Raw genomic sequence first — 19,312 nt, 5'->3', positions numbered from 1 at the left:
AGGGAATAGGTTTTCCATTGTAATAAGAGAGGGAATTGTAAGGTTTGAGTGTGTTGGTAATAGAACGAAAAACGGTTATTTTTTGAATTTTGTATGGAAATGTCTAGTTTTTTCGCAAAAAGTTTGGCGCGCGTTACCTAATGGGCAAATATTATTGGATTTTTATGTGGGAAAAGGTTTTAAAATTTTATATTGGTGTATGGAGATAGGTTTCATATTTTCAAATGGTAAGATGGTAAGTTTCAAAAAATTTTGGCGCCCGATCTTACCATCTTTTAAAACAGTGTATAGGTTTAATTATGTATAAAGAAAAAAAAATTTTGTAGCAAAATAAGAACTCATTAAGATAGTAAGTATGTTGCCCAATGTATTCAGATAAGGATAGGTAAGGTTTCAGTGTGCTGGAAAGAGAATGGGAAGAAAAACAGTATTTTATTATGGATTTCTTGTGTGAAAATGTCTAGTTTTTTTTCGCAAAAACTCTCGGCACGCGTTATGCAATTGCTGGACATTATGTGTAGGTTGTGTAATGAACATAGTAAATTTAATTGGTTCATGGTAAGTCAATTGTAAGATGTAAAAACTTGGAAATTTTATCAAAAAAAATGAAAACTTTTTCAAAAAGTTCAAAACACGATAAGGCTTGATATAGTTTGACTTCATAACTTATTCATTAGATGATCTTTCATTTTGAAACAGTACTCAATCTAGCTGAACCTACGCTGAAACCTTCTGAAAAATTATAAAAAGATTTTGGCTTGTTTTTTGTTGCTTCTTATCAAATTGAATAAAATATACTTACGTGTAGATTTTAAAATTAGGCTCAAGTTGTATTATAATTGGAATCACGTTGAGACAATGATACAAAATTTTCCACAATCTCTTTCAGAATATTGAAACACGATAAAATTTACCCTAATTTGAGCTGAAAAGCGGGTTAGATAATGCTCTGAACTCTTAAAAACAAGCTCATATTAGCTTAACTGATTTTGAAACTTTCACTTTCTCGAAAAAATAGTGCAATTATTCGTAATTTTTGAGAAATTAATATAAAAGTTCATCAAATCTATCCAAAATTTTCCATTTTTAAACTTTTATTTGTGTAATTAACTGGTTTTTTGTCCAGTTCAGGGAAAACTCATCTAAGAATTTTGATTCAATTTAACAATAAAAGCAATATTCGCTGATATTTCTAGATCAAACTCTATGATTCAACTCCTCCTCAGTTTTTTCTCAAAGATTCACCCAAACTTGTAAAAAAATTACAAATTCTGAGAAATTCTTCAGTTTGATAATAACATATTCAGTTTCAAATCACTGATGAAAAATGAACAATTTACTGCTAAAAATGACTAAAAATGTGGTAACTTTTTTAAAAAAGTATATTAGATTGTTTGAAGTTCAATAAAATCTTCCTCAAATCTGATGACTATCTCTCTGTTGCTTCTACAACATAATTTTTGTGATTTTTCAAAAAAATTTTTCTTTGTTTTAAGGTTATTCTGCTTGCTACATGTTTTCGCTATTGAACTCACTTTGCAAGAAAATTAAGTCAGAACTGGGGAATTAGAAGAAAATAGTATCAATTGAACGAACAATTTGCTGGCAGAGAAAAAATTAGAACTGATAACGTCTAATTATTACCAAGTATTCTGAACATGTTCTCCTTTAGCTTCCCTTGTTCAGTTGCTAGAATAATAAATTTCAGCTATCACTTTTCTTGCATATCAATAACTATCACTTTACTGCAAAATAGTTATTAAATCGCTTTTTATTCTTGATTTCTGTCGGAAGTTTTCTCAAAAAAGTCTAAGTGAGAAAAAATCGGTGCTAGTGAAAGCATTCAAAAGTACATGTAAAAAGTCAAAACATAAAGTTGTATTATATGTTGACTTTTTAGAACGAATTAAGACGAGCTCTATTGTTTACAATCAGAAAAGTTTCGCAAGTAGAAAGACGCAAGTGGACCTGGTTCCTGACTTCTGCAACATCCAAATACTTCTAAAAGAACGCTTCTTAAAAAATCTATTTAGAAAAAGAAATTATGGTGCAAACTGAAACAATTGAACAATTATGCGAAATTTAATAACCAAAAAAAACTCTATAGTTCGTATATTTCTACGTAATTTTCCAATTGAAAAAAAATTTGAAGAATACCAGAACAAAATTTTTACTGTGCGTCTAATTGAAACTTTTTATGTTAAATTTCAAATAATTAGCAGATCCAAAATCTGACTCCGCTAAAATACAAGTTTAATTAGAAATTTTCAGCAAGCTTCATACTAATTTCTCTCAAAATTTTTCTATATCAATTTTTTTTTGTTTTTTTTAAGCAAAAGTAATGAAATATTGTTCTTGAAAGCAAATTTTTGATTTATGATTAATGTATCATCTTCCAAAAGATGTTGGAGCATTATAATTGGGTTTACTTCGCCGAAACTCTCCTCAAAAAATCTGATTTTTCATATCAGTTTACCTAACATATCAAATGACAACAAATTTTCCAATAACCCACACATAATGGTAAACCTTTGAGAAATGCATCAAAACTACTTCATACTAATTACTAAAAAAAATTTATCAAACATTTAATTTGAGTGTGTTAGGAGACTGCGGAGAGTGCTTTCAAACACCATGTAGAAGTTTAATTTGACAAGAAGAATGCTTCGTTTTGACAAAAAAATTCAGTTACTTGCTGCTATATGTATGAAGTTCAAAATTTGGACACTCTAAACTGCCACAGTGCTAACGATGTTTTGATGAGTGTAAGCGAGTGTATTCTCTGCCACATTCAAGACATGCAGCTCTTTCGTTTCTATTCAGTGGCGACATCTCAATTAGGAAAGAAAGAACTTGAGAATAAATGGTAGATTTAGAATGCCCCATTCTTTTGGATAAAAAGAATTGAATAGTCTCAAAATATTAATAAAAGTAATTAAAAAATAGTTATGTAGTTTTCTTCACCAAAATGTTCAACGTGAAAAAAAATCAGAATGAATATCACTTATTTAACCAAGCTGAAATAAATATCATCCGATCTAACCGGGGATATTTCAAAATTTTTGATATCAACCTATCAGAATCGAGCATTCGTTCACAGGTGATGTTTGTGATATTCACTAATCAAAAAGAAAAAGTTTAGATTCAAAAATAATTTCAGATCAGAACAAAACTAATTTTTTTTAAACCTCCCAATTTATGAGTTTTATTGAATTTTTCCAACATAACTAACATATACATTTGACACCAAAGTGAGATAAATGAGATCGAAATCGTTTTAATTTGGTTTGATTCTAACCAGTGAAAAAAGAAATTGCCAAAATATAAATTATTTTAGTTTTCTCTTTAGTGTTTGGTAAAATAAACAAGTGGAAGTCTTTTAAACTTGGATAATCGATTAAAACATAATCTGACAAATCTAGGTTTTGCAATTGTGTCAAATTCAAAACAGTAATCGAAATTATGTTCCTCTTCTTTAATTTTTGTTTCATAGGCTCTTCCATTGTTTTGTTTTTTACTGATCGACCTCTCAATCTGAGTGAACTCTTCTAAATTAAAACATTGTTGAAAAATTTGACTGTACTCTTTTTTTTCTGAAATCTTCTCTCCATCCCTTGAGCAAAACTATTGATTTTTCTGTGATTCTATACAAGTTAAAACTAAAACAATCTCCAGCAACTCCACTTGTTCACCACCCTTGTAGTTTTTTGTAGTTGTTCAACCTTAAAATCTGATGAATGTCCATTTCAGACATAGAAGACGCTTTTGATAGAAACACACATCTTACTTAAATAGGCAAAGAAACTTGAAAAAACTCGAATTGTGTACCATTTTTAATTTATTTTGTATTAACAATCACCATAATAAGTTTTTCCCCTATTTAGATTCTAATTTGTTTTTTAAGAAACTCATACAGCCAATAAGAACCTCAAAAAATGGCAAAAAAATTGAAAACAACCGATGCAAAACAGAAATTCAAAAAAGTTTTCTGCTAAAACTACATTCCTGTCGGTAATTTTCTTCAAATGAGACAAAATTTATTTCGGATTTAGATTAAAGCAGTAATTAAATAAATTTTTCTTAATTTTCTAAAGCAAATACTGGAAAATCAACTGATAATTGCTTAGTGTCTTAATTCAATTTCGATTAAATTGTATGTTTTGTCGGACTTTTCCTCAGTTTTCCTAGCTCTAATTGGACACTTCAGTAAAGAAAAATTGAATTGTTTTGATCCAATAATGTTTCAATTACCAAACATACAAAACATCACAAAGCATTACTGAGGTTTACAATTATCAACAAACATAAAGTCTCTCATAATTTGGGACAGTTCCTTAGATTCATTCAAAGTTCAGTTGATATAGGCAACTTGCTTCAAGTCTTCATTTTCCTTTGCAGTGAAGAGTCGAATCTGAATGTAACGCGGCTTCTTCACTTTGTACTTCTTGATTGTGACACACACCCTCCTCATGTTGTATGTTGCTATTTCTTACGCTCTATTACAGATATCGAGCTCCTGATCCATAGTTGATTATTTAGCAGATTTGGCTCCATATATAGGTACGATTCCAAGCAGTGTGAAAAACAGTATTCCGGATTGCTCTTCCCAGCTTTTATTCTGATTATTGTAAAAATTCGCTTTTTAATTCCGTTTCCAGTTATTTTTACGAAAAATACATGGTAACTTATGAATATTGTGTCTCTACCCACAACCTTTTATGTTCTTTGGAGAATTGTAACTTCCATTTGGTTTTAGTAGGAACATCTCTTAGTCAAATTTTGCAGAGATTAGATAAATATATATACATATATCACGAAACTGACCGTCTTTACACTTTGTTCAAACACAGATTCTATTCATGTTTTGTTACGTCAAGCGGAGAAATATTCAATCAGCTTAGTGGAACAGTTCAACATAATTTACGATCGAAAGGAGCCAAAAAGATGCCAAGTATTGTAAAGAAACGACAAATTCGGAAAATGTTTAAGAGACATTATTTCTGTTCAAACCAGAAACTGGCTTCCACGAAAATTCTTGGTTCAGCGTTTCTGGATAGAATTCGAAAAGCTCAAAACTCAAAACATGAATCTGATTTGTTCAAGAGTATTGATTCCTTTATTGATTTTCATGGTTCTGTGCATATGATTATGTAAGCTTTGTGATAAAATAATCAATTGTCTTTAAATGTATTCGTAACAATTTACCCTGATAAATCTTTAAAAACCATGCTTTGGTTCCAAAACACTTAATTCAAATGAAAAGAAAAATCAATTAACAAACAAATAGCAAAATTTAATAAAAGTGTAGAAAGACAAAAAATATATTTGAAACACAAATTTAGTTAATTTTTGAGCTCCTTGTCGCTTTCTTCTTCAATTGCATCTTCACGTTTCATCTTCACGAGATAATATACCCTGTTGAATCTCTCAATTCTGAAAGATCTATGAAAATTTGCTCACTAAACTGGGAGATTTTTTTAAATTTGAGAATCTTGACAGTTTCGGTACCAATTTCAAACTAAATGCAGTAAATCGCCCGTTCTATTATGATGGGCTTCAACTTTTGAGATAGATTTCAGTTTCTTCTAAAAATTTTATTCATATTGGTAAATGGAACTGATATGTAGTAGATTTTCAAGCTAGAGGGTTTTTTGTCTTTTCAGCCGTATTTGATTACCAGGTTAAAATAAGTTTTGGTTACATTCTCTAAAAATCGAAGAAGTTATCTGATTTCATTCAAAACGTATTGAGCATTTCTGTCATTTTGATTAATAAAGAGAAAAGTTTCTCTCATCAAACTGGTTGACTTTTTCATTACTGAGAGATTTTGTAGAAAGAGATTTCTTGTTGATTTGAATCTAATATAAAATCTTTTTTAATGAAGAATTGAAAACTAGTCCTGTTAATCACAACCTTGATTGAGTATCTTTGTCTTGATTTTAAAAAGTCTTGAGTAAAGCACTTGAAAACGACAAATTTTTTCATCAACCTCATCGCCTCTGTGTTGATTCGGGGATTCTGATTGGTTGAATTTTTAGTGGATATTTCTAGAATTTGGAAGATTTAGAAAATTCTAAAAGGTAATGTGTAAGGTCTTAATAAAAAAATCTAGTTATTAATGGGTTGATTATAACATTTAGAAAACTCTAGAAGTACATGGGTAGTGACGTCATTTTCTCTGGTGGAAAAATTCTACAACTTTCACTGTACTATAGATTTTTAAGTTTAATGACGTCTTTTTCTCTGGTAGAATTACTTTTTTGCCTAAATAGTTCAAAACATACCTTCCTAGCTCTGTCGAGAATCATGTCAATCTCTCGTATCAGCTTTTTTCAAACGAATTTTCTATTGATACTTGAATAATTGTTATAAGAATTGTGTTTCTTTATTGCAGCCCAAACACTTTCTCACTTAAAAGTCTATGTAGTTTTTAACACGTGTGCAAAAACCTTCTGAAAAATTTTCGCAAGATGTAGAGCTTGAGTTGTTTTTCTCGACAAGTATGCAAAATTATTATAAAGTTTTTTTTAAGATGCAAAAATTGTTTTGAATTCATCACAAGTGTGCAAAAACATCTAAGATTTGTTAGGGTAAGAGGCATATTTTTACAAAAGACGCAAGTGGACCTGGTTCCTGACTTCTGCAACATCCAAATACTTCTAAAAGAACGCTTCTTAAAAAATCTATTTAGAAAAAGAAATTATGGTGCAAACTGAAACAATTGAACAATTATGCGAAATTTAATAACCAAAAAAAACTCTATAGTTCGTATATTTCTACGTAATTTTCCAATTGAAAAAAAATTTGAAGAATACCAGAACAAAATTTTTACTGTGCGTCTAATTGAAACTTTTTATGTTAAATTTCAAATAATTAGCAGATCCAAAATCTGACTCCGCTAAAATACAAGTTTAATTAGAAATTTTCAGCAAGCTTCATACTAATTTCTCTCAAAATTTTTCTATATCAATTTTTTTTTGTTTTTTTTAAGCAAAAGTAATGAAATATTGTTCTTGAAAGCAAATTTTTGATTTATGATTAATGTATCATCTTCCAAAAGATGTTGGAGCATTATAATTGGGTTTACTTCGCCGAAACTCTCCTCAAAAAATCTGATTTTTCATATCAGTTTACCTAACATATCAAATGACAACAAATTTTCCAATAACTCACACATAATGGTAAACCTTTGAGAAATGCATCAAAACTACTTCATACTAATTACTAAAAAAAATTTATCAAACATTTAATTTGAGTGTGTTAGGAGATGGGGAGAGTGCTTTCAAACACCATGTAGAAGTTTAATTTGACATGAAGAATGCTTCGTTTTGACAAAAAAATTCAGTTACTTGCTGCTATATGTATGAAGTTCAAAATTTGGACACTCTAAACTGCCACAGTGCTAACGATGTTTTGATGAGTGTAAGCGAGTGTATTCTCTGCCACATTCAAGACATGCAGCTCTTTCGTTTCTATTCAGTGGCGACATCTCAATTAGGAAAGAAAGAACTTGAGAATAAATGGTAGATTTAGAATGCCCCATTCTTTTGGATAAAAAGAATTGAATAGTCTCAAAATATTAATAAAAGTAATTAAAAAATAGTTATGTAGTTTTCTTCACCAAAATGTTCAACGTGAAAAAAAATCAGAATGAATATCACTTATTTAACCAAGCTGAAATAAATATCATCCGATCTAACCGGGGATATTTCAAAATTTTTGATATCAACCTATCAGAATCGAGCATTCGTTCACAGGTGATGTTTGTGATATTCACTAATCAAAAAGAAAAAGCTTAGATTCAAAAATAATTTCAGATCAGAACAAAACTAATTTTTTTTAAACCTCCCAATTTATGAGTTTTATTGAATTTTTCCAACATAACTAACATATACATTTGACACCAAAGTGAGATAAATGAGATCGAAATCGTTTTAATTTGGTTTAATTCTAACCAGTGAAAAAAGAAATTGCCAAAATATAAATTATTTTAGTTTTCTCTTTGGTGTTTGGTAAAATAAACAAGTGGAAGTCTTTTAAACTTGGATAATCGATTAAAACATAATCTGACAAATCTAGGTTTTGCAATTGTGTCAAATTCAAAACAGTAATCGAAATTATGTTCCTCTTCTTTAATTTTTGTTTCATAGGCTCTTCCATTGTTTTGTTTTTTACTGATCGACCTCTCAATCTGAGTGAACTCTTCTAAATTAAAACATTGTTGAAAAATTTGACTGTACTCTTTTTTTTCTGAAATCTTCTCTCCATCCCTTGAGCAAAACTATTGATTTTTCTGTGATTCTATACAAGTTAAAACTAAAACAATCTCCAGCAACTCCACTTGTTCACCACCCTTGTAGTTTTTTGTAGTTGTTCAACCTTAAAATCTGATGAATGTCCATTTCAGACATAGAAGACGCTTTTGATAGAAACACACATCTTACTTAAATAGGCAAAGAAACTTGAAAAAACTCGAATTGTGTACCATTTTTAATTTATTTTGTATTAACAATCACCATAATAAGTTTTTCCCCTATTTAGATTCTAATTTGTTTTTTAAGAAACTCATACAGCCAATAAGAACCTCAAAAAATGGCAAAAAAATTGAAAACAACCGATGCAAAACAGAAATTCAAAAAAGTTTTCAGCTAAAACTACATTCCTGTCGGTAATTTTCTTCAAATGAGACAAAATTTATTTCGGATTTAGATTAAAGCAGTAATTAAATAAATTTTTCTTAATTTTCTAAAGCAAATACTGGAAAATCAACTGATAATTGCTTAGTGTCTTAATTCAATTTCGATTAAATTGTATGTTTTGTCGGACTTTTCCTCAGTTTTCCTAGCTCTAATTGGACACTTCAGTAAAGAAAAATTGAATTGTTTTGATCCAATAATGTTTCAATTACCAAACATACAAAACATCACAAAGCATTACTGAGGTTTACAATTATCAACAAACATAAAGTCTCTCATAATTTGGGACAGTTCCTTAGATTCATTCAAAGTTCAGTTGATATAGGCAACTTGCTTCAAGTCTTCATTTTCCTTTGCAGTGAAGAGTCGAATCTGAATGTAACGCGGCTTCTTCACTTTGTACTTCTTGATTGTGACACACACCCTCCTCATGTTGTATGTTGCTATTTCTTACGCTCTATTACAGATATCGAGCTCCTGATCCATAGTTGATTATTTAGCAGATTTGGCTCCATATATAGGTACGATTCCAAGCAGTGTGCAAAACAGTATTCCGGATTGCTCTTCCCAGCTTTTATTCTGATTATTGTAAAAATTCGCTTTTTAATTCCGTTTCCAGTTATTTTTACGAAAAATACATGGTAACTTATGAATATTGTGTCTCTACCCACAACCTTTTATGTTCTTTGGAGAATTGTAACTTCCATTTGGTTTTAGTAGGAACATCTCTTAGTCAAATTTTGCAGAGATTAGATAAATATATATACATATATCACGAAACTGACCGTCTTTACACTTTGTTCAAACACAGATTCTATTCATGTTTTGTTACGTCAAGCGGAGAAATATTCAATCAGCTTAGTGGAACAGTTCAACATAATTTACGATCGAAAGGAGCCAAAAAGATGCCAAGTATTGCAAAGAAACGACAAATTCGGAAAATGTTTAAGAGACATTATTTCTGTTCAAACCAGAAACTGGCTTCCACGAAAATTCTTGGTTCAGCGTTTCTGGATAGAATTCGAAAAGCTCAAAACTCAAAACATGAATCTGATTTGTTCAAGAGTATTGATTCCTTTATTGATTTTCATGGTTCTGTGCATATGATTATGTAAGCTTTGTGATAAAATAATCAATTGTCTTTAAATGTATTCGTAACAATTTACCCTGATAAATCTTTAAAAACCATGCTTTGGTTCCAAAACACTTAATTCAAATGAAAAGAAAAATCAATTAACAAACAAATAGCAAAATTTAATAAAAGTGTAGAAAGACAAAAAATATATTTGAAACACAAATTTAGTTAATTTTCGAGCTCCTTGTCGCTTTCTTCTTCAATTGCATCTTCACGTTTCATCATCACGAGATAATATACCCTGTTGAATCTCTCAATTCTGAAAGATCTATGAAAATTTGCTCACTAAACTGGGAGATTTTTTTAAATTTGAGAATCTTGACAGTTTCGGTACCAATTTCAAACTAAATGCAGTAAATCGCCCGTTCTATTATGATGGGCTTCAACTTTTGAGATAGATTTCAGTTTCTTCTAAAAATTTTATTCATATTGGTAAATGGAACTGATATGTAGTAGATTTTCAAGCTAGAGGGTTTTTTGTCTTTTCAGCCGTATTTGATTACCAGGTTAAAATAAGTTTTGGTTACATTCTCTAAAAATCGAAGAAGTTATCTGATTTCATTCAAAACGTATTGAGCATTTCTGTCATTTTGATTAATAAAGAGAAAAGTTTGTCTCATCAAACTGGTTGACTTTTTCATTACTGAGAGATTTTGTAGAAAGAGATTTCTTGTTGATTTGAATCTAATATAAAATCTTTTTTAATGAAGAATTGAAAACTAGTCCTGTTAATCACAACCTTGATTGAGTATCTTTGTCTTGATTTTAAAAAGTCTTGAGTAAAGCACTTGAAAACGACAAATTTTTTCATCAACCTCATCGCCTCTGTGTTGATTCGGGGATTCTGATTGGTTGAATTTTTAGTGGATATTTCTAGAATTTGGAAGATTTAGAAAATTCTAAAAGGTAATGTGTAAGGTCTTAATAAAAAAATCTAGTTATTAATGGGTTGATTATAACATTTAGAAAACTCTAGAAGTACATGGGTAGTGACGTCATTTTCTCTGGTGGAAAAATTCTACAACTTTCACTGTACTATAGATTTTTAAGTTTAATGACGTCTTTTTCTCTGGTAGAATTACTTTTTTGCCTAAATAGTTCAAAACATACCTTCCTAGCTCTGTCGAGAATCATGTCAATCTCTCGTATCAGCTTTTTTCAAACGAATTTTCTATTGATACTTGAATAATTGTTATAAGAATTGTGTTTCTTTATTGCAGCCCAAACACTTTCTCACTTAAAAGTCTATGTAGTTTTTAACACGTGTGCAAAAACCTTCTGAAAAATTTTCGCAAGATGTAGAGCTTGAGTTGTTTTTCTCGACAAGTATGCAAAATTATTATAAAGTTTTTTTTAAGATGCAAAAATTGTTTTGAATTCATCACAAGTGTGCAAAAACATCTAAGATTTGTTAGGGTAAGAGGCATATTTTTCATCGTTTTTTAAAAAATTATGCAAAATTCTAACTTTATTTCTTAAATAGTATTGTGAACAATTTAATGTAAAAAGAACATGTTGACTTATTTCTAAGAAAATTTCTATATTGTTGTTTTGAACCGCTTTTTTCTATGTTAATGCATTCGTTTTTTGTTGTTTTTAATCAGCAGACTCGCAATTTTTAGTTTTCTAGTTAATTAATTTTTGAACAAAAAAATTCATAAATTAAATTTATTTTTACTGCAAGAAAAACTAATAATTTTTTTGACTTTTTCTACAAAATGGGAAAAATGTTTCAATTTTTTGACAAAATGCGAAAAATGTTTCGCTTTTTTTGACAAAAAGTGACAAATGTTTCAATTTTTTTCACAATATACGAAAAAGGTTTCATATTTCTTACAAGATGCGAAAAGCGTTACTTCTTCCGACAAAATGCAAAAATGTGTTTCAAATTTTTTCGTAGTATGTGAAAAGTGTTTCATTTTTTTTGACAAAATGCGAAAAATGATTCAACTTTTTTTCGACAAGATGTAAAAAACTTTTCATTTTTTTTTTCTGTAAAATGCAAAAAAGGTTCGAATTTTCTTAACATGTGTGCGAATTCGGAGCACTAAACTAAGTTTTAACTGTTTTCCTATGGTTTACCCGGAACTTCTCATCTCTTCTCAAAATTAAAATAAAATTAAAGAAATTAATTACAAACAATGAACTAAAAAATAAAACATCAATTAATTACAACCTAATGACCTAATTCCTGACTTCTGCAATATCCAAATACTTCTAAAAGAACGCTTCTTAAAAAAATCGATTTGGAAAAGGAACTCATGGTGCAAACTGAAACCTTTGAACAATTTGCGAAATTTAATAAGCAAAAAAAACTCTATAGTTCTACGTAATTTTCCAATTGAAAAAAAAATTGAAGCATACCAGAACAAAATTTTTACTGTGCGTCTAATTGAAACTTTTTATGTTAAATTTCAAATAATTAGCAGATCCAAAATCTGACTCCGCTAAAATACAAGTTTAATTAGAAATTTTCAGCAAGCTTCATACTAATTTCTCTCAAAATTTTTCTATATCAATTTTTTTTGTTTTTTTAAACAAAAGTAATGAAATATTGTTCTTGAAAGCAAATTTTTGATTTATGATTAATGTATCATCTTCCAAAAGATGTTGGAGCATTATAATTGGGTTTACTTCGCCGAAACTCTCCTCAAAAAATCTGATTTTTCATATCAGTTTACCTAACATATCAAATGACAACAAATTTTCCAATAACTCACACATAATGGTAAACCTTTGAGAAATGCATCAAAACTACTTCATACTAATTACTAAAAAAAATTTATCAAACATTTAATTTGAGTGTGTTAGGAGACTGCGGAGTGTGCTTTCAAACACCATGTAGAAGTTTAATTTGACAAGAAGAATGCTTCGTTTTGACAAAAAAAATTCAGTTACTTGCTGCTATATGTATGAAGTTCAAAATTTGGACACTCTAAACTGCCACAGTGCTAACGATGTTTTGATGAGTGTAAGCGAGTGTATTCTCTGCCACATTCAAGACATGCAGCTCTTTCGTTTCTATTCAGTGGCGACATCTCAATTAGGAAAGAAAGAACTTGAGAATAAATGGTAGATTTAGAATGCCCCATTTTTTTGGATAAAAAGAATTGAATAGTCTCAAAATATTAATAAAAGTAATTAAAAAAAAGTTATGTAGTTTTCTTCACCAAAATGTTCAACGTGAAAAAAAATCAGAATGAATATCACTTATTTAACCAAGCTGAAATAAATATCATCCGATCTAACCGGGGATAATTCAAAATTTTTGATATCAACCTATCAGAATCGAGCATTCGTTCACAGGTGATGTTTGTGATATTCACTAATCAAAAAGAAAAAGTTTAGATTCAAAAATAATTTCAGATCAGAACAAAACTAATTTTTTTTAAACCTCCCAATTTATGAGTTTTATTGAGTTTTTCCAACATAACTAACATATACATTTGACACCAAAGTGAGATAAATGAGATCGAAATTGTTTTATTTGGTTTAATTCTAACCAGTGAAAAAATAAATTACCAAAATATAAATTATTTTAGTTTTCTCTTTGGTGTTTGGTAAAATAAACAAGTGGAAGTCTTTTAAACTTGGATAATCGATTAAAACATAATCTGACAAATCTAGGTTTTGCAATTGTGTCAAATTCAAAACAGCAATCGAAATTATGTTCCTCTTCTTTAACTTTTGTTTCATAGGCTCTTCCATTGTTTTGTTTTTTACTGATCGACCTCTCAATCTGAGTGAACTCTTCTAAATTAAAACATTGTTGAAAAATTTGACAGTACTATTTTTTTTTCTGAAATCTCCTCTCCATCCCTTCAGCAAAACTATTGATTTTTCTGTGATTCTATACAAGTTAAAACTAAAACAATCTCCAGCAACTCCACTTGTTCACCACCCTTGTAGTTTTTTGTAGTTGTTCAACCTTAAAATCTGATGAATGTCCATTTCAGACATAGAAGACGCTTTTGATAGAAACACACATCGTACTTAAATAGGCAAAGAAACTTGAAAAAACTCGAATTGTGTACCATTTTTAATTTATTTTGTATTAACAATCACCATAATAAGTTTTTCCCCTATTTAGATTATAATTTGTTTTTTAAGAAACTCATACAGCCAATAAGAACCTCAAAAAATGGCAAAAAATTGAAAACCACCGATGCAAAACAGAAATTCAAAAAAATTTTCAGCTAAAACTACATTCATGTCGGTAATTTTCTTCAAATGAGACAAAATTTATTTCGGATTTAGATAAAAGCAGTAATTAAATAAATTTTTCTTAATTTTCTAAAGCAAATACTGGAAAATCAACTGATAATTGCTTAGTGTCTTAATTCAATTTCGATTAAATTGTATGTTTTGTTGGACCTTTCCTCAGTTTTCCTAGCTCTAATTGGACACTTCAGTGAAGAAAAATTGAATTGTTTTGATCCAATAATGTTTCAATTACCAAACATACAAAACATCACAAAGCATTACTGAGGTTTACAATTATCAACAAACATAAAGTCTCTCATAATTTGGGACAGTTCCTTAGATTCATTCAAAGTTCAGTTGATATAGGCAACTTGCTTCAAGTCTTCATTTTCCTTTGCAGTGAAGAGTCGAATCTGAATGTAACGCGGCTTCTTCACTTTGTACTTCTTGATTGTGACACACACCCTCCTCATGTTGTATGTTGCTATTTCTTACGCTCTATTACAGATATCGAGCTCCTGATCCATAGTTGATTATTTAGCAGATTTGGCTCCATATATAGGTACGATTCCAAGCAGTGTGAAAAACAGTATTCCGGATTGCTCTTCCCAGCTTTTATTCTGATTATTGTAAAAATTCGCTTTTTATTTCCGTTTCCAGTTATTTTTACGAAAAATACATGGTAACTTATGAATATTGTGTCTCTACCCACAACCTTTTATGTTCTTTGGAGAATTGTAACTTCCATTTGGTTTTAGTAGGAACATCTCTTAGTCAAATTTTGCAGAGATTAGATAAATATATATACATATATCACGAAACTGACCGTCTTTACACTTTGTTCAAACACAGATTCTATTCATGTTTTCTTACGTCAAGCGGAGAAATATTCAATCAGCTTAGTGGAACAGTTCAACATAATTTACGATCGAAAGGAGCCAAAAAGATGCCAAGTATTGCAAAGAAACGACAAATTCGGAAAATGTTTAAGAGACATTTTTTCTGTTCAAACCAGAAACTGGCTCCCACGAAAATTCTTGGTTCAGCGTTTCTGGATAGAATTCGAAAAGCTCAAAACTCAAAACATGAATCTGATTTGTTCAAGAGTATTGATTCCTTTATTGATTTTCATGGTTCTGTGCATATGATTATGTAAGCTTTGTGATAAAATAATCAATTGTCTTTAAATGTATTCGTAACAATTTACCCTGATAAATCTTTAAAAACCATGCTTTGGTTCCAAAACACTTAATTCAAATGAAAAGAAAAATCAATTAACAAACAAATAGCAAAATTTAATAAAAGTGTAGAAAGACAAAAAATATATTTGAAACACAAATTTAGTTAATTTTCGAGCTCCTTGTCGCTTTCTTCTTCAATTGCATCTTCACGTTTTATCTTCACGAGATAATATACCCTGTTGAATCTCTCAATTCTGAAAGATCTATGAAAATTTGCTCACTAAACTGGGAGATTTTTTTAAATTTGAGAATCTTGACAGTTTCGGTACCAATTTCAAACTAAATGCAGTAAATCGCCCGTTCTATTATGATGGGCTTCAACTTTTGAGATAGACTTCAGTTTCTTCTAAAAATTTTATTCATATTGGTAAATTGAACTGATATGTAGTAGATTTTCAAGCTAGAGGGTTTTTTGTCTTTTCAGCCGTATTTGATTACCAGGTTAAAATAAGTTTTGGTTACATTCTCTAAAAATCGAAGAAATTATCTGATTTCATTCAAAACGTATTGAGCATTTCTGTCATTTTGATTAATAAAGAGAAAAGTTTGTCTCATCAAACTGGTTGACTTTTTCATTACTGAGAGATTTTGTAGAAAGAGATTTCTTGTTGATTTGAATCTAATATAAAATCTTTTTTAATGAAGAATTGAAAACTAGTCCTGTTAATCACAACCTTGATTGAGTATCTTTGTCTTGATTTTAAAAAGTCTTGAGTAAAACACTTGAAAACGACAAATTTTTTCATCAACCTCATCGCCTCTGTGTTGATTCGGGGATTCTGATTGGTTGAATTTTTAGTGGATATTTCTAGAATTTGGAAGATTTAGAAAATTCTAAAAGGTAATGTGTAAGGTCTTAATAAAAAAATCTAGTTATTAATGGGTTGATTATAACATTTAGAAAACTCTAGAAGTACATGGGTAGTGACGTCATTTTCTCTGGTGGAAAAATTCTACAACTTGCACTGTACTATAGGTTTTTAAGTGTAATGACGTCTTTTTCTCTGGTAGAATTACTTTTTTTGCCTAAATAATTCAAAAGAAACCTTCCTAGCTCTGTCGAGAATCATGTCAATCTCTCGTATCAGCTTTTTTAAACCGAATTTTCTATTGATACTTGAATAATTGTTATAAGAATTTTTTTTCTTTATTCCAGCCCAAACACTTTCTCACTCAAAAATTTATGTAGTTTTTAACACGTGTGCAAAAACCTTCTGAAAAATATTTGCGAGATGTAGAGCTTGAGTTGATTTTCTCTACAAGTATGCAAAATTATTAATAAGTTTTTTTTTTTTTTTTAAGATGCAAAAATTGTTTTGAATTTATCACAAGTGTGGAAAAACATCTAAGATTTGTTTGGTTAAGAGGCATATTTTTCATCGTTTTTTAAAAAATTATGCAAAATTCTAACTTTATTTCTGAAATAGTATTGTGAACAATTTAATGTAAAAAGAACATGTTGACTTATTTCTAAGAAAATTTCTATATTGTTGTTTTAAACCGCTTTTTTCTATGTTAATGCATTCGTTTTTTGTTGCTTTTAATCAGCAGACTCGCAATTTTTAGTTTTCTAGTTAATTAATTTTTGAACTAAAAAATTCATAAATTAAATTTATTATTACTGCAAGAAAAACTAATAATTTTTTTGACTTTTTCTACAAAATGGGAAAAATGTTTCAATTTTTTGACAAAATGCGAAAAATGTTTCGCTTTTTTTGACAAAAAGTGACAAATGTTTCAATTTTTTTCACAATATACGAAAAAGGTTTCATATTTCTTACAAGATGCGAAAAGCGTTACTTCTTCCGACAAAATGCAAAAATGTGTTTCAAATTTTTTCGTAGTATGTGAAAAGTGTTTCATTTTTTTTGACAAAATGCGAAAAATGATTCAACTTTTTTTCGACAAGATGTAAAAAACTTTTCATTTTTTTTTTCTGTAAAATGCAAAAAAGGTTCGAATTTTCTTAACATGTGTGCGAATTCGGAGCACTAAACTAAGTTTTAACTGTTTTCCTATGGTTTACCCGGAACTTCTCATCTCTTCTCAAAATTAAAATAAAATTAAAGAAATTAATTACAAACAATGAACTAAAAAATAAAACATCAATTAATTACAACCTAATGACCTAATTCCTGACTTCTGCAATATCCAAATACTTCTAAAAGAACGCTTCTTAAAAAAATTGATTTGGAAAAGGAACTCATGGTGCAAACTGAAACATTTGAACAATTTGCGAAATTTAATAAGCAAAAAAAACTCTATAGTTCTACGTAATTTTCCAATTGAAAAAAAAATTGAAGCTAACCAGAACAAAATATTTACTGTGCGTATAATTGAAAATTTTTATGTTAAATTTCATATAATTAAGAGATCCAACATCTGGCTCTGCTAAAATACAAGTTTGATTAGAAATTTTCAGCAAGCTTCAAACTAATTTCTCTCAAAATCTTTCTATGTCGATTTTTTTTTTTTGTAAACAAAAATAATGAAATATTAATCTTGAAAGCAAATTTTTGATTTATGCTTCATGTATCATCTTTCAAAAGATGTTGGAGAATTATAATTGGGTTTTACTTCGCCAAAACTCTCCTCAAAAAATCTGATTTTTTATATCAGTTTACCTAACATATCAAATGATAACAAATTTTCCAATTTCTCACACATAAAAATAAACCTTTGAGAAATGCATCAAAACTACTTCATACTAATTACTAGGAAAAATTTTTATCAAAAAGTTAATTTGAGTGTGTTAGGAGACTGCGGAGTTAAACTGCCATTGTGCTAACGATGTCTTGATGAGTGTAAGCGAGTGTTTTCTCTGCCACATTCAAGACATGCAAATCTTTCGTTTCTATTCAGTGACGACATCTCAATAAGTAAAGAAAGAACTTGAGAATAAATAGTAGATTCAGAACGCCCCATTCTTTTAGATAAAAAGAGTTGAATAGTCTCAAAAAATTAATAAAAGTAATTAAAAAATAGTTATGTAGTTTTCTTCACCAAGTGTGTTCAACGTGAAAAAAAATAAGAATGGATATCACCTTTTTAACCAAGCTGAAAAAAAAATCATCCGATCTAACTGGTGAGTTTTCAAAATTTTTGATATCAACCTATCAGAATCGAGCATTCGTTCAAAGGTGATGTTTGTGGTATTCACTAATGAGAATGAAAAATTTTAGATTTAAAAATACATTCAGATCAGAACAAAACTAAGTTTTTTAAACCTCCCAATTTATGAGTTTTATTGAAATTTTCCAACATAACTAACATATAAATTTGACGCCAAAGTGAGATAAATGAGATCGAAATTTTTTTAATTTGGTCTATTTCTAACCAGTGAAAAAAGAAATTACCGAAATATAAAAAAGTTTTGTTTTTTTTTGGTATTTTGTAAAATAAACAAGTGGAAGTCTTTTAAACTTGCATAATCGATTAAAACATAATCTGACAAATCTAGATTTTGCAATTGTCTCAAATTCAAAACAGCAATCGAAATGATGTACCTATCAGAATCGAGCATTCGTTCAAAGGTGATGTTTGTGGTATTCACTAATTATTGTAAAAACTCGCTTTTTATTTCCGTTTCCAGTGATTTTTACGAAAAATACATAGTAACCTATGAGTATTGTGTCTCTACCAACAACCTTTTAGGTTCTTTGGAGAATTATACCTTCCATTTGGTTTTAATAGGAACATCTCCTAGTCAAATTTTGCAGAGATCAGATAAATATATGTACATATAACAAGAAACTGACCGTCTTTACACTTTGTTCAAACACAGATTCTATTCAAGTTTTGTTACGTCAAGCGAAGAAATATTCAATCAGCCTAGTCGAGCAGTTCAACGTAAATTTACGATCGAAAGGAGCCAAAAAGATGCCAAGTATTGCAAAGAAACGACAAATTCGCAAAAAATTTAAGAGACATTATTTCTGTTCAAGCCAGAAACTGGCTTCCACCAAAACTCTTGGTTCAGCGTTTCTGGATAGAATTCGAAAAACTCAAAACTCAAAATATGAATCTGATTTGTTGAA

At 29.4% G+C, this 19,312-nt stretch overlaps 1 protein-coding gene across 2 annotated transcripts in view; it reads right to left on the bottom strand.

Moving 5' to 3' along the window:
* Positions 1-19,312, bottom strand: part of LOC134844117 (c-Myc-binding protein-like) — a 493,244-nt gene that overhangs the window by 398,016 nt on the left and 75,916 nt on the right. Inside the window, exon 1 of one of the 2 annotated variants that reach the window (XM_063860615.1) lies at positions 12,128-12,138. The exons of the other annotated variant lie outside the window; for it this stretch is intronic. The gene's annotated coding sequence lies outside the window, so the exon portion shown is untranslated. Of the gene's footprint in view, positions 1-12,127; positions 12,139-19,312 lie in introns of those variants that run through there. 2 annotated transcript variants of the gene reach the window in all.

The sequence above is a fragment of the Symsagittifera roscoffensis genome, chromosome 4, assembly GCF_963678635.1.
Source record: "Symsagittifera roscoffensis chromosome 4, txSymRosc1.1, whole genome shotgun sequence".
NCBI lineage: Eukaryota > Metazoa > Xenacoelomorpha > Acoela > Convolutidae > Symsagittifera > Symsagittifera roscoffensis.
This window is presented reverse-complemented; position numbering and strand designations above follow the sequence as displayed.